A 12000-nucleotide genomic window follows, 5' to 3' on the forward strand; every position below is an offset into this window, starting at 1 on the left:
CACACACACACACACACACACACAGAATTATACTTTTATGTAATTTAAAATATATTAGTTCCAAAAGCAAACATTACAAATATTTAATAACAAATGCTCAAACTAAAATTTTAATGGACAAGAGACAAAAAAGAAATAGATGGTTTAATATTTTCTTTCCACACCCCAAAGATTGTTGGTATATGCACCCACTTTGGAGACCACTGTTTTAGGTCCCTTAGATTTAAAAAAAAATGAAATTTGCTATCAAGAAAGATTTTGTGGAAGAAGAGTTCACAATTTAGGGGACATGGACTTGGGACACTTATTAATTGTGAATGTCTAGGTTAGTCAGAAGTATTATAGGACAATGCTCCTCGATTTTACTTCCCTTCTGTGTATGCATTTGTTTAGATAAGTAGCAGTAGAACTTACATTGCATTAAATAGAAAATAGCTTGAAGAAGTGGTCAAGGAGGCATGTAAATCAGAACTCTTTCAGAATAACAAAAACTCAATTAAAACTAAGTTTCACAAAAATGAATTCATTATCTCAGTAAAAATGTACCAGATACCTCCTAGCATGGTCAGGCATAGTTGGATTCAGAAACTCAAGCAATGTCATCACATTTCTCCTCATACTGTTTTTCTTATTAGCTAGTGGTGACCCCCTCCTCTACCTGGTGGGGAGCATGATTGCCAGCAGCTCTAACTTCCTATCAGCCCTGGTTGTCAAAACCGGTAGAAGGAGGACATTTCTCTCTGAAAGTCTTATTTTCATCCCAGGGAAGGCTAGTCCACCCAGTCTGGGTCCTGTGTACCATGACCCATTAGATGGACCCCTATGATGGAGCATCCACCTTTACCCCATGGAAAAAGGGTAAGAAAAGTCCTTAAGGCTAAGAGGAGACATTTAAAAAAGGGAGAGGGTTAGATTCTGAATATCTTCTAACAGCCTTATTTTCATGCTAGCAGAGGTCACCCATGCTGGGTTTTAGAGGTAAAGGTATTTCGGGACTTCCTTGGCCATCAGTGGTTAACATGTTGCCTTTCAATGTAGGAGCATGGGTTCAATCCCTAGTCAGGAAGCTAAGATCCCACATTCCTCTGGCTAGAAAAACAAAACATAAACCAGAAGCAATATTGTAACAAATTCAATAAAGACTTAAAGATGTTCCACATTAAAAAAAAAAACTTATAAAAAAAGATAATTAAAAAAAAAAATTGTCTCTCAATTAATCTTTGCTTTGCAACTGACTCAAGCAAAAAGTTTATAGCATGTAGAAATGCATTCGGAGAAGGCAATGGCACCCCACTCCAGTACTCTTGCCTGGAAAATCCCATGGATGGAGGAGCCTGGTAGGCTGCAGTCCATGGGGTCGCTAGGAGTCGGACACAACTGAGTGACTTCACTTTCACTTTTCACTTTCATGCACTGGAGAAGGAAATGGCAACCCACTCCAGTGTTCTTGCCTGGAGAATCCCAGGGACGGGGAGCCTGGTGGGCTGCAGTCTCTGGGGTCGCGCAGAGTCAGACGCGACTGAAGCGACTTAGCAGCAGCAGCAGCATATTTGTAGAAGGAGCAGATCTGCTTCTGATTTTAGTTCACCCAGAGGCATGCAGGCTTTTTGGATCAATTATTACCAGACCTTGAGATAAATCACCTCCTGTGCCATTAGTACTTGAAGGATTAGTGGCCTCAAAAGATTTATGTGCGGATTAATTGGGGAGTGTACATTAGATCGCTACATTTAAAACCACCATCATCCTGCAAATCATTTTCATTAGTGCTTTATTCAAAATTCTCTAGCCTTATATAATACTGACATTGCAGGGAAATCTGAACAAGGCTTTTATTTATTTATTTATCTGTGGTTTGGCCTTGGCCTCGCCCCCATGCCTTACCCCCCACAGTAGAGTTTAATAGCACTGGCTGGGGATGCACTGAGCATCTAAAAGTAGAGCGGCTTCCAGTGTTGCAAAGATTACTTCATCTGCTTCAGCGGAACACTGCCCCAAATGTCCTTGACCTTGTACTGAGAGGGACAAGATGAGGTACAAGAAATATATGACTATTCTGGAAGCAGCAGTGGGCATCACTCCACTTAACAAAAGAGAACTTCTACCTGAGAGCAGAAGACACGTGAACCTTTGGCAGCAACCTGGGTAAGCAGAGGAGACCAGAAGGTGCTTTGTGTGTGTGTTTGGGGGCCCAGGTGGACTCAAGGGTCATCCCTCTCATGAGGGTAATAGATGTCGAGTTCTTCATTGGGAACTTGTTTCTTTCTTTTCTTTTTTTGTAGTTAACCTCCCATTTGTTTAATTCTCATCAGAATTTTAAATAACACTACTCCCCAAAGCAATTTATATAAATATCTTGTTTATCATATTCATTTTCTAAGCACACTACCTTTTTTTTTTTTTTATGGCTAAAGTTAAACTCTATTTCCAGTTCAGCCTGAAGCTCGGATTCCAAATTTGTGTTGTCTCAATAAATGCAGATCGTTTCTTCCTGGCAGATATGGTCTACCCAGACTGAATTAAAGTAGTTAGTAATGAAATTAATGTATAATTTTCTAAGGAAATTCCTCATCTAGCAGTCAAGAAGATGAAGGAATGCATGTGTTTTGAGCCCATTTTTGCATTCAGATATTTTAATTTTATGATTTTGAAAAAATTTTTACATGGTCTATTAATGTAGCAGTTCTTGAAAGGAAGTAAATTGTGCCTCATTTTTTTTCTGACAATGCAAGTATTTTTCTGACAGAAGTGTACATGCAGACTTTTTCAGGTAATTACTTCTCTTGAAGCAGCAGTCTTTTCTTCAACATGTCTTTCTTCAGAGCCCCCCCATCACCCCCCCCACCCCCCACCTCCATCTACCAGTTGAAGAAGGGTTAAGAGGCTTCAGTTCTGATTTTCTTCTCTGAAGTCCCTCTTTTGTGTCTTTTACATGTTGAGAAGTTTAACTGAAAGTTCCTGTATGATGCACATGCAGGGACTGAATTCAGTTTTTAAACTGAACAAGCCAAACACTTGGCATTCACTCAGGGATCAGCTTGAGGTATCTGTGTAGCTAATGGTATTTCTTTTTAAAAGAAAATAGAAAAATAAATAAATAAATAAAAAGAAAATAGTCTCTAGCTTATTTTTATCATATAAACAATATACATTCAGAAATATAGAAGAAAAATTGTGATCCATAGTTCTACCTTCTGAAAGGTGGAACTTTTAGAACTTCCTATATAATGATTTAAGTCAGTAGTTCGCAAGGGAGGAGGTGCAGTGGCAGGAATTGTCCCCTAAAGGATATTTGGCAATTTCTGGTTAGAGTTTTGGTTGTTCCAACCCTGGGAGGGTGGAGGTGGTACTGGTATCTAGCAGGTAGAGACCTGGGATGCTGCCCAGCCTCCTGCAATGGACAGGACAGCACTCCCTGCCTCCCTCCCCAATCCCCACCCCCCATGCAATAAAGAATTATCCAGTGCAAAATGTCCATAGTATTGCATAGTATTGCTGTTGAGACACTTGATTTAGGTAGATCCTCTTTGACACTACAAAGTAGTTTTTATTGGAAACAAACTAGATGTTTCTTTGGGAAATTTCAGAGGTGCTTTAGAATGGAATCCTGAGGCAGCAAGATGATGATGATGATGATTTTGCTGCCCTGGTGGCTCAGATGGTAGAGTCTGCTTGCCAGTGCAGACGAGCTGGGTTTAATCCCTGGGTCGGGAATCTCCCCTAGAGAAGGAAATGGCAACCCACTCCAGTTCCCTGGAGAATCCCCATGGACAGAGAAGCCTGGTGGGGTCCCCATAGTCCATGGGGTCGCAAGAGTCGGACACAACTTAGTGACTAAATCTACCTACCTACCTGAAAGTAAAAGGAAGTGTATATATGTGTAGAGGGTGCAAGAGGTATAGAGTGACCCTAGGAGAGGTGATGTGGGTCAGTGTTCAATGACGGCTATGGGGAAAACATGTTGTAATGACCCAGTTGTGATTCTTCAAGCAGCCCCTAGAGATTGGGCATAACTCTTTGTCCCAAAATGACAGAAATGTAGAGCTGGGAGGACCTTTTGTCAAGGATGGCAGGCAAGCTTCATATATCATGCCAAAACCTGTTGATGGGTAGACATCTGAGAGGATCAAGTTAGGGAGGATCCCCAGGCCAAGTATGGAATATTGTGAATAATGAGTGATACTTGTTCTAGACATATAATTTGGAGAACTGGGAAACTGCAATACACATGCTATATATCTTTGCCATTCCTTAGTTATAATTTAGTTTTCAAATTTTACAAGTGTGAAACAGCCTCATTTGAGTCATCGTGATCGAAGACTTAGCCCTCAGACAGCAACTGGATGTTCTTAGTTTCTGGCTCAGGACCAGTCATTAAAGGATTCACTCTAAACAAACATGCATGACTCAGATGTATAAATTGACTGCCACATTATTCATTTCTTTTTGGAGATAACCTTTTCCAGCCATCAAAATGAGTAAATGCCCTAGGTAGAACCACCTCTGGTTATCCTCAGTTTCCCAAGTCTAGCCAAACAGAAGTCAAAGCATTCATTCCAAAGTGATCCTTAATAAGGAGAGTTGAGTGTTCCTCTTTTTTTTTTTTTAATTCCCTTAAAAAATTTTTTTTGTTTAAGCCTGATGAAATATCTCTGCATCGCAGGTCAAGATCTTCCTTATAATACTTTGAGTTCTTTGAATATACGTGGACAAAAGAGTATTTTGCTGATCCTCATTTTTTTGTTTGCTGACTTTATCACTTGACACAGCCTTTCTGTGGACATATTAATATCCTTCACTAACCTTGTAGTAAACTCTCCTTTCTTGGCATCTTAGGAGGCATCTTATTTCCTACTGTTTAATTTTGTAAATAAGTTCTAAATCCTTCAGTGGCACCTTGATATCTTATTTCTCGCCCTTTAATGTGCACATAAACCACTCTATTAAGATGCAGGTTCTAATGCTGTAGATGTGGTGGGGCCTGAGAGTCTGCATTTGAATATGCTTAAAGGTGATACTTGGAGAAGGCAATGGCACCCTACTCCAGTACTCTTGCCTGGAAAATCCCATGGCAGAGGAGCCTTGTAGGCTGCAGTCCATGGGGTTGCTAAGAGTCGGACACGACTGAGTGACTTCACTTTCACTTTTCACTTTCATGCACTGGAGAAGGAAATGGCAACTCACTCCAGTGTTGTTGCCTGGAGAATCCCAGGGACGGAGGAGCCTGGTGGGCTGCCGTCTATGGGGTCGCACAGAGTCGGACACCACTGAAGCGACTTAGCAGCATAGGTGATACTGTCAGTTTTGGTGATACCCACCCAGTGGATGGTCCATGACCCACACTTGGAGGAACAAGCATCTAGAGCCGCCCGTTCCATGATATCCTACTAGTTCCCTCTTGACCTCACAGTTCTCTGACCTTCCTAAAAATTTACCCTCTCTGCAGCTGTTAGACATGTCAGTGGTTAGAAGGTAGGTGATAAGTTGTGCTTCTACGGAGGTAAATCTGCCGACAAGCATTCTGACTGGAGATTTCTCTTGAGCTGGTTGACTAAATAGTGGGGCCAATATTTCTTCCAAGGGTTCTGTCCCTTTCATTCTTTTCCAGAACTATTCCAATTGCTGCAACATACATGTAATACTGCATAGTAATTATGAGCAGCTCCTTTTGGGTTTAGAACATAATTGGAAGTCAGGTCATGATTGAGTTTTCAAGACCTCAAGGAATTCTTTCACTACCAGCTCCTTCCTCCTTTTAGTACTTTGTCTTGCTTCTGCAAACAGAGCTGTGCTGGGGCGTCTACTCTACTAACTGTAATCATATGATAGGTCAAAACCAGCTGCCAACCAGTTGACTGAATGTTGCAAGTTTATTGAAGCACAGATTGGATAACTTGCACATGTGTTTATTGACCCCAGTCCCCAAGACGATAGGTACACTGGCAAATATTTTGCCATTGCTTACTTGGTTTTAAAATAGCTCTAGGACTTCCCTGGTGGTACAGTGGAGAAGAATCTGCCTGCCAATACAAGGGACATAGGTTCAATCCCTGGTCTGGAAAGATTCACACGTCGCAGAGCAACAAAGCCTGGTGTGCCACAACTACTGAGCTCACGCTCTAGAGCCCGCAAGCTGCAACTACTGAAGCCCATGTGCCCAGACCCTGCAAAAGAGAAGCCAGCACAGTGAGAGGCCCGTGCGCCACAACAAAGAGTAGCCCCACTGGCCACAAGTGGAGAAAGCCTGTGTGCAGCAACCAAGACCGTGTGTAACCAACAATAAAAATAAATTATTTAAAAAATAGCCAAAGTAGAGAAAAAATTTTTTTTCTCTTAAAAAAATTGACGTCCAGGGACTGCCCTGGTGGTCCAGTGGTTAAGACTCCATGCCCTCAACGGAGGGGACATTGATTCAATTCCTGGTTGGGAAACTAAGATCTCACATGGTGTATGGCATGAGTTGGCATCTGATTACTGAGCCACTTATGGATTTTCCTTTTAAAATTTTGTGAGGTTTTCCAGCACTAACTCATGTTACCTGACAAAAATTTTACATATTTGTCAATACTATTGAATACCAAGTGTATTTAGTTTTCTTCCAAGCTTTTCCTTAATTTAAAGGTAGCCCTAGTCAGTGTTGGAGAAGGAAATGGCACCCCACTCCAGTATTCTTGCCTGGAGAATTCCATGGACAGAGGAGCCTGGCGGGCTACAGTCCATGAGGTGGCAAAGAGTCAGATGTGACTGAGCAACTACCACTAGTCAATAGTTTGTATTTCAGAAATGGCTGATTGTTATTTGAGGTTCCTATATATGTCAGAAACTTCAGGCAGTATCATAAAAGATAGTTAAAACCAGGATGTTGTCACAATGCAGAAAACTGACTTAATTCAAAAGCAAGCCATTTCAATGAAAGAGGCAAAACTCTCTTTGGTATCGATACACATAGGAAAATTTCATGCTAAGGCCCAAAGCATAAGCAAGTCCGTCTTGATTTGCTGGGCATTTATTAATTGTGGGAAGTAATAACAGAAACGGCACATGGGCCGGGCTCTAATCCTGCTGCTCGCTTTGTAGGATATCCAGATGTCCCTGCATTAGCCTGTGCCCACATTTCCTGCTGGTCCTTGGAGAAGGGAAATGGGTCTCCTGCCTGCACAAATAAAATGGACACTCTCTGATTTCTGTTCCATTGTGTAGGGAGTGTTTTGCACAGATGCCACAATATCACTTTGTCTAGCAGACAGAGGAGTATGTGCGAAACTGGAGAGAAGCACATTCCTCCTCCCACTGAATGTGTCCCCATATGAGGCTGCTGCGTTTCCAGCCCCGCCCAGAAAGGAGCTTGCCTCTTGTGCTGTTTGAAAGGCACAGGCAGGATGCATAAAAATGTCCAGAAAGCATTTTCTTGGATTGTCTTGGGATGAGGGGTTAAAATAAAAAGTATCTGCCATCTTTTCTGATTGGGGGAAACCCACATGTATAAATATAGAGACAAGCCAGTATTGTAATTCCCTTTTAGTTGAAAATGTTTTTTCTATTGTATACCTTAAAATGGTGAATTTAAGTTAAGTGTATTTTACCAAAATTAAAAAAAGTTTTCCCTAGATGTTTTATCACCTGCTGGGTATTTTTTTTTTAACCTAAAAAATGAATTTTTTGTTTGTTTGTTTATTTTGGTTGTACCTTACAGCATGTGGGGTGTTAGTTCCCTGATTAGGGGTTGACCCACTCCTCCTGCATTGGGAGCGCAGAGTCTTAAGCACTGGGCCCCCAGAGACATGACATGACGTGTGTGTGCTCAGTCGTGTCCAACTCTTCGTGACCCCAGGGACTATAGCCTGCCAGGCTTCTCCGTCCATGGGATTTTCCAGGCAAGAGTACTGGAGTGGGGTGCCATTTCCTACTCCAGGGGATCTTCCCGACTCAGAGATCAAACCCACATCTCCTGTGTCTCTTGCATTGGCAGGCAGATTCTTTACCACTGTGTCACCTCTGGACTGCCAGGAAAGTACCCCCTCCCCCTACCAAAAGTGAATTCTTTACTTTTTTTTTCTTTTTTCTTTTTTGAAGAACAGGACAGCAATTGCACTCCTAGATATATAGCTGAGAGAAATGAAAGCTAGGTCCATGTACACATTTGAGCGTAATAGCTAAAAAGTGGAAACAACCAACCCAAATGTCCATCAGCTGTAAAGTGGATAAGTAAACTATGATATATCCATACAATGGAGTGGGTTCTGACACAGGCTACACCCTGGCTGCAACTGGAAAATTTTATACCAAGTGAAAGAAACCAGTCACAAAAGATCATGTATGAGTTCATTTATATGAAATCTCTAGAAGGGGTGACTCTATAGAGACAAAATTAGATTGGTGGTTGTCTACAGCTGGGAGGAGGAGGGGGGAATTGGAGGATTAAATGGTTTCTATTTTGAAGTAATGAAAATGTCCTAAAATGGATTGTGGTCATGGTTGCACAAGGCTGTGAATATATTGAAAGCCATAATGTAGGTGGGTAAACTGTACAGAATGTGAATTTCAGTGTGTTTCAAACATCTCGCCAAACTGGGAATGACCGTGCTGAATTTTAACAGTAGTGTCTTTTTCAGGGTGCGAAGTACTACCTTGCTGTCATCTCCTTGTGAGTGGGATTGGCATCCCAGCTGCACCTCTTGGCACAAGGGCTCCAGGAAACACAGACACGTGCCAACAGACAGCCTGCTTTACCCGGTACTTGCCTTTTGGTCTCTCATCAGCTTAGTTACTGGCCTAGTTTGATTAAATAATTTCACACCCTACAAGTCAAGGCCACCCTATTCGATGTTGCTGGTAATGAAATTGTATAATATCCAAGAAAATTGAATTGTAATGGCCTGTTTCCCAAAGCTGAGAAAGATCTTACCTGCATTTATGGTCTAGGTCTAACCCTCATTATTCAGAATAAATGCATACCAAGGTATTTTGATGTGTAGGGTTTATAAGTCATTCTGGTAGGTCACATTTTTTCCATTATCTTCAACATAGCAAAATTATATAACAATGGAAAGTACTTTGCTGAAAATAAAAAAGACATCAGTCACACTGGCTTCTAAAGATTAATTACGTACAGGCTTTTAGAAAAAGGGCTGAGTATTATCTATTGACTGATTCAGTTTTAAGTACGAATTAAATGGGATTTACAAGGTATTAAATTCTATTTTGACAGATGCTAGGATGTATTTGTTCTTAGTTACACTTTAACCCCTGGTTATAGGCTAGTCCATGGCTGCTAGAATGGGGTTAGAATTTTTTTTTCATGTGTTTCTTTCAAAATTCCTGTCTGTTTAAACTTGAGGACCTTACTGGGGTGGATTCCAGCTTCATATCAGTGTTGGAATTTAGTGGAGTGTGACTGGCAGCTAGCTCTTCAAATCCTAGTGTTCCTGCCTTCTGACTGCATGATCGTCTTAATGTCTGTGAGCTCCAGATCCTTTATCTGTAAAAACAGCTTTTTAACATGAAGCTGAATGAGTTAACATATAGCAAGCATCGGTCACCCACCAAGGCCTTTCTTGGCATCTAGTTGTCCAAATGGGGACACTTGAGTGGGGAATTCCTCAGTTTCCACTGAACTAACAAGGCTAGGTAGGACTGGGTTTTGTTTACTGAGATGTTCTCTATGGAGCTTTTAAACATTCCAAACATAAGAAGACAGATGCTTGCCACAACCCTGGAAGTGGTTTTTCTGAAAGTAGATTTCTGGGTAGGATCTGTTGCTTTAGTCAAATGATTTAGAGGTCCAGTATGGATACGTTAAAGGAGGAGCTGGCGCTGGCCTTGTCTTTGGACAAGGACTCAAACAAGCTCTTCCTGGTAAATGTCTCCGTGGTCTGATTGCCTATACTAGTGACCACATACGCTGCAACATCAGTTTCTTTTCCCAAGCCAGCATCTGACTCCACAGCTCCTTCACAGATAAACACTGAAACCTGGGTTTCTGGGTGAATTAGCTGCAGGCAAGCTTGGGTGGTGCGGTTTTCCCCACATGGCTGTAGTTTCAAATCCAGCAGACATTTATTAAGAGCTTTTTATTTGCCAGGGACAAGGGGCTTTCATCCATCTTGTTTATCCTCAGACCGTTCTGGAGGAGCTATTGCCAGCTCCCTTTTGCAAATAAGGAAATTGAGATTCAAAGATTTTAAATGGTTTCCCCAAGATTGTACAGCCTCTGATTCCCAAGTACAGTGAGATTCCTATAATAGCAGCTGTTTTCCATACTAACGCTACAGAACTTGAGGATTTAACTCCTAAACTAGGATAGGAATGGGTTTTTCGCAAGGGCCAGGTCTGATCAATTGATAGTGGCTGCCTGGAGTTAAAGATTTCTAGATACTGTCCCAGCTGGTGCTAGTGGTAATGAACCTGCCTGCTAATGCAGGAGACTTGAGACACAGGTTCATTCCCTGGGTTGGGAAGATCCCCTGGAGGAGGGCACAGCAACCCACTCCCGTATTCTTGCCTGGAGAATCCCATGGACAGAGGAGCCTGCTGGGCTATGTCCATATGGTCACAAAGAGTCGGACGTGCTTGAAGCAACTTAGCATGCAGATACTGTCCACGTTTGTTGAGTAAGAATTTTGTGACCCATTAGCAACGTCTGGCATGGATGGAGGAGGGCCCAGAAGGCCCTTTACCTGTTTCTGATCATCAGCTTCTACCTGCAGCTGCCCTGCTTTACTATCTTAAAGTCTTTGGAGAGCACTATTTGCCTGGCACTTGTTTGTTGCTACTTTAAGGGGCTTTGGAGTACACTTTTCTGATGCGGCAAAATCATCTTTGCCTCTTTGCTGTCGGGAAGGATGCTCAGAGTGTGGACAGAGCCTCACTTCCTAGACATGGATTCTCATTGCTAGGTAATTTAGATAGTAACAGTTTAGAGTTGTCACCAGCTCTTCTCATAATATGGGTATAGATAAGTGAAAGTGAAAATTAAAAACTTTTGCTTCTGTGCCCCGAGAACCCCTCTGTGGTCCCCTCTCCCCTGGGACGACTCCTCTGTAGGAATTTCTGGGGAGCTCACAACCAGCAGCCCAACCTCTTCACTTGGAATTGGAGACAGAACAGTAGCTCACAAACTTTAGCTGCATCAGGCACCTGGAGGGCTTGTTAAAACACAGATTCCTGGGTTCCCTCCCTAGAGTTTCGGCTTCAGTCCCTGGGGTGAGGCCCAGGATACTTGCATTGCTAGCAAGCTCCCATCCAGGCTGATACTTCAGGTTTCCCCACCACACTTTGAGAACCACTAACCTGGACAGTACTTTTAACAGGTATCTTAGAGTCTGGGCTTGTTTGTAGATAGTGTATGGCCAGTTTCCCTGCCTGTGGTGAAGAGATTCTTTCCTCAAACATGTAATGAGCACCTCACAGGCTCACACGGCCCTGCCTGAGGAAAGCTAAGAGGAATGTAAAGGCTTGTCTGGGGGACTTGGGAGTCTAATTTGAGATCAGTAATTACACTGCTGTGTGAAAAGGGCTGCAGAGCAGAAGGCCTGAGCAGTGATTATGTGTGAGGAGGCTCCTGAGGAGGGTAGGTTGTTGGCCAGGTGTGGAGAGAGGGGAAGAAAAACGTGGGGAGGACAGGCTGTACCTCAGAGGCCTGGAGATGCTGTACTGTGAGAAGAAAAGTTGTTTGTGGTGAGAGTTCCATTGTAATTCTGATATGAAGTATCACCTTACAGTAATAAAGATGAAAGCCTTATATTTATTTGGGAGCTTATTACAGTATACTCGGTACTGTACTAAATATTTAGCTGCATTGTTTTTCATTTAATTCTCAGACCCACCTATGAGACATGGGTCCAACTATAATCTTAATTTGTATTAGTTTCCAAGGGCTGCAGTAAAAAAATAAAGACCTATCGCAGACTGGGTGGTATAAACAATAATGTATCATCTCATAGTTTGTATTACATGACTGAGCGACTGAACTGAACTGATAGTTTGGAGGCTAGAAGTCTG

At 42.2% G+C, this 12000-nt stretch overlaps 1 protein-coding gene across 2 annotated transcripts in view; it reads left to right on the plus strand.

Moving 5' to 3' along the window:
* The first annotated feature begins 8612 nt into the window (after positions 1-8612).
* The window catches only part of TJP2 (tight junction protein 2), a 98821-nt gene continuing 95433 nt past the window's right edge, over positions 8613-12000 (plus strand). Inside the window, exon 1 of one of the 2 annotated variants that reach the window (XM_010807869.4) lies at positions 8613-8733. The gene's annotated coding sequence lies outside the window, so the exon portion shown is untranslated. 2 annotated transcript variants of the gene reach the window in all.

The sequence above is a fragment of the Bos taurus genome, chromosome 8 (assembly GCF_002263795.3).
Source record: "Bos taurus isolate L1 Dominette 01449 registration number 42190680 breed Hereford chromosome 8, ARS-UCD2.0, whole genome shotgun sequence".
NCBI classification, from domain to species: domain Eukaryota; kingdom Metazoa; phylum Chordata; class Mammalia; order Artiodactyla; family Bovidae; genus Bos; species Bos taurus.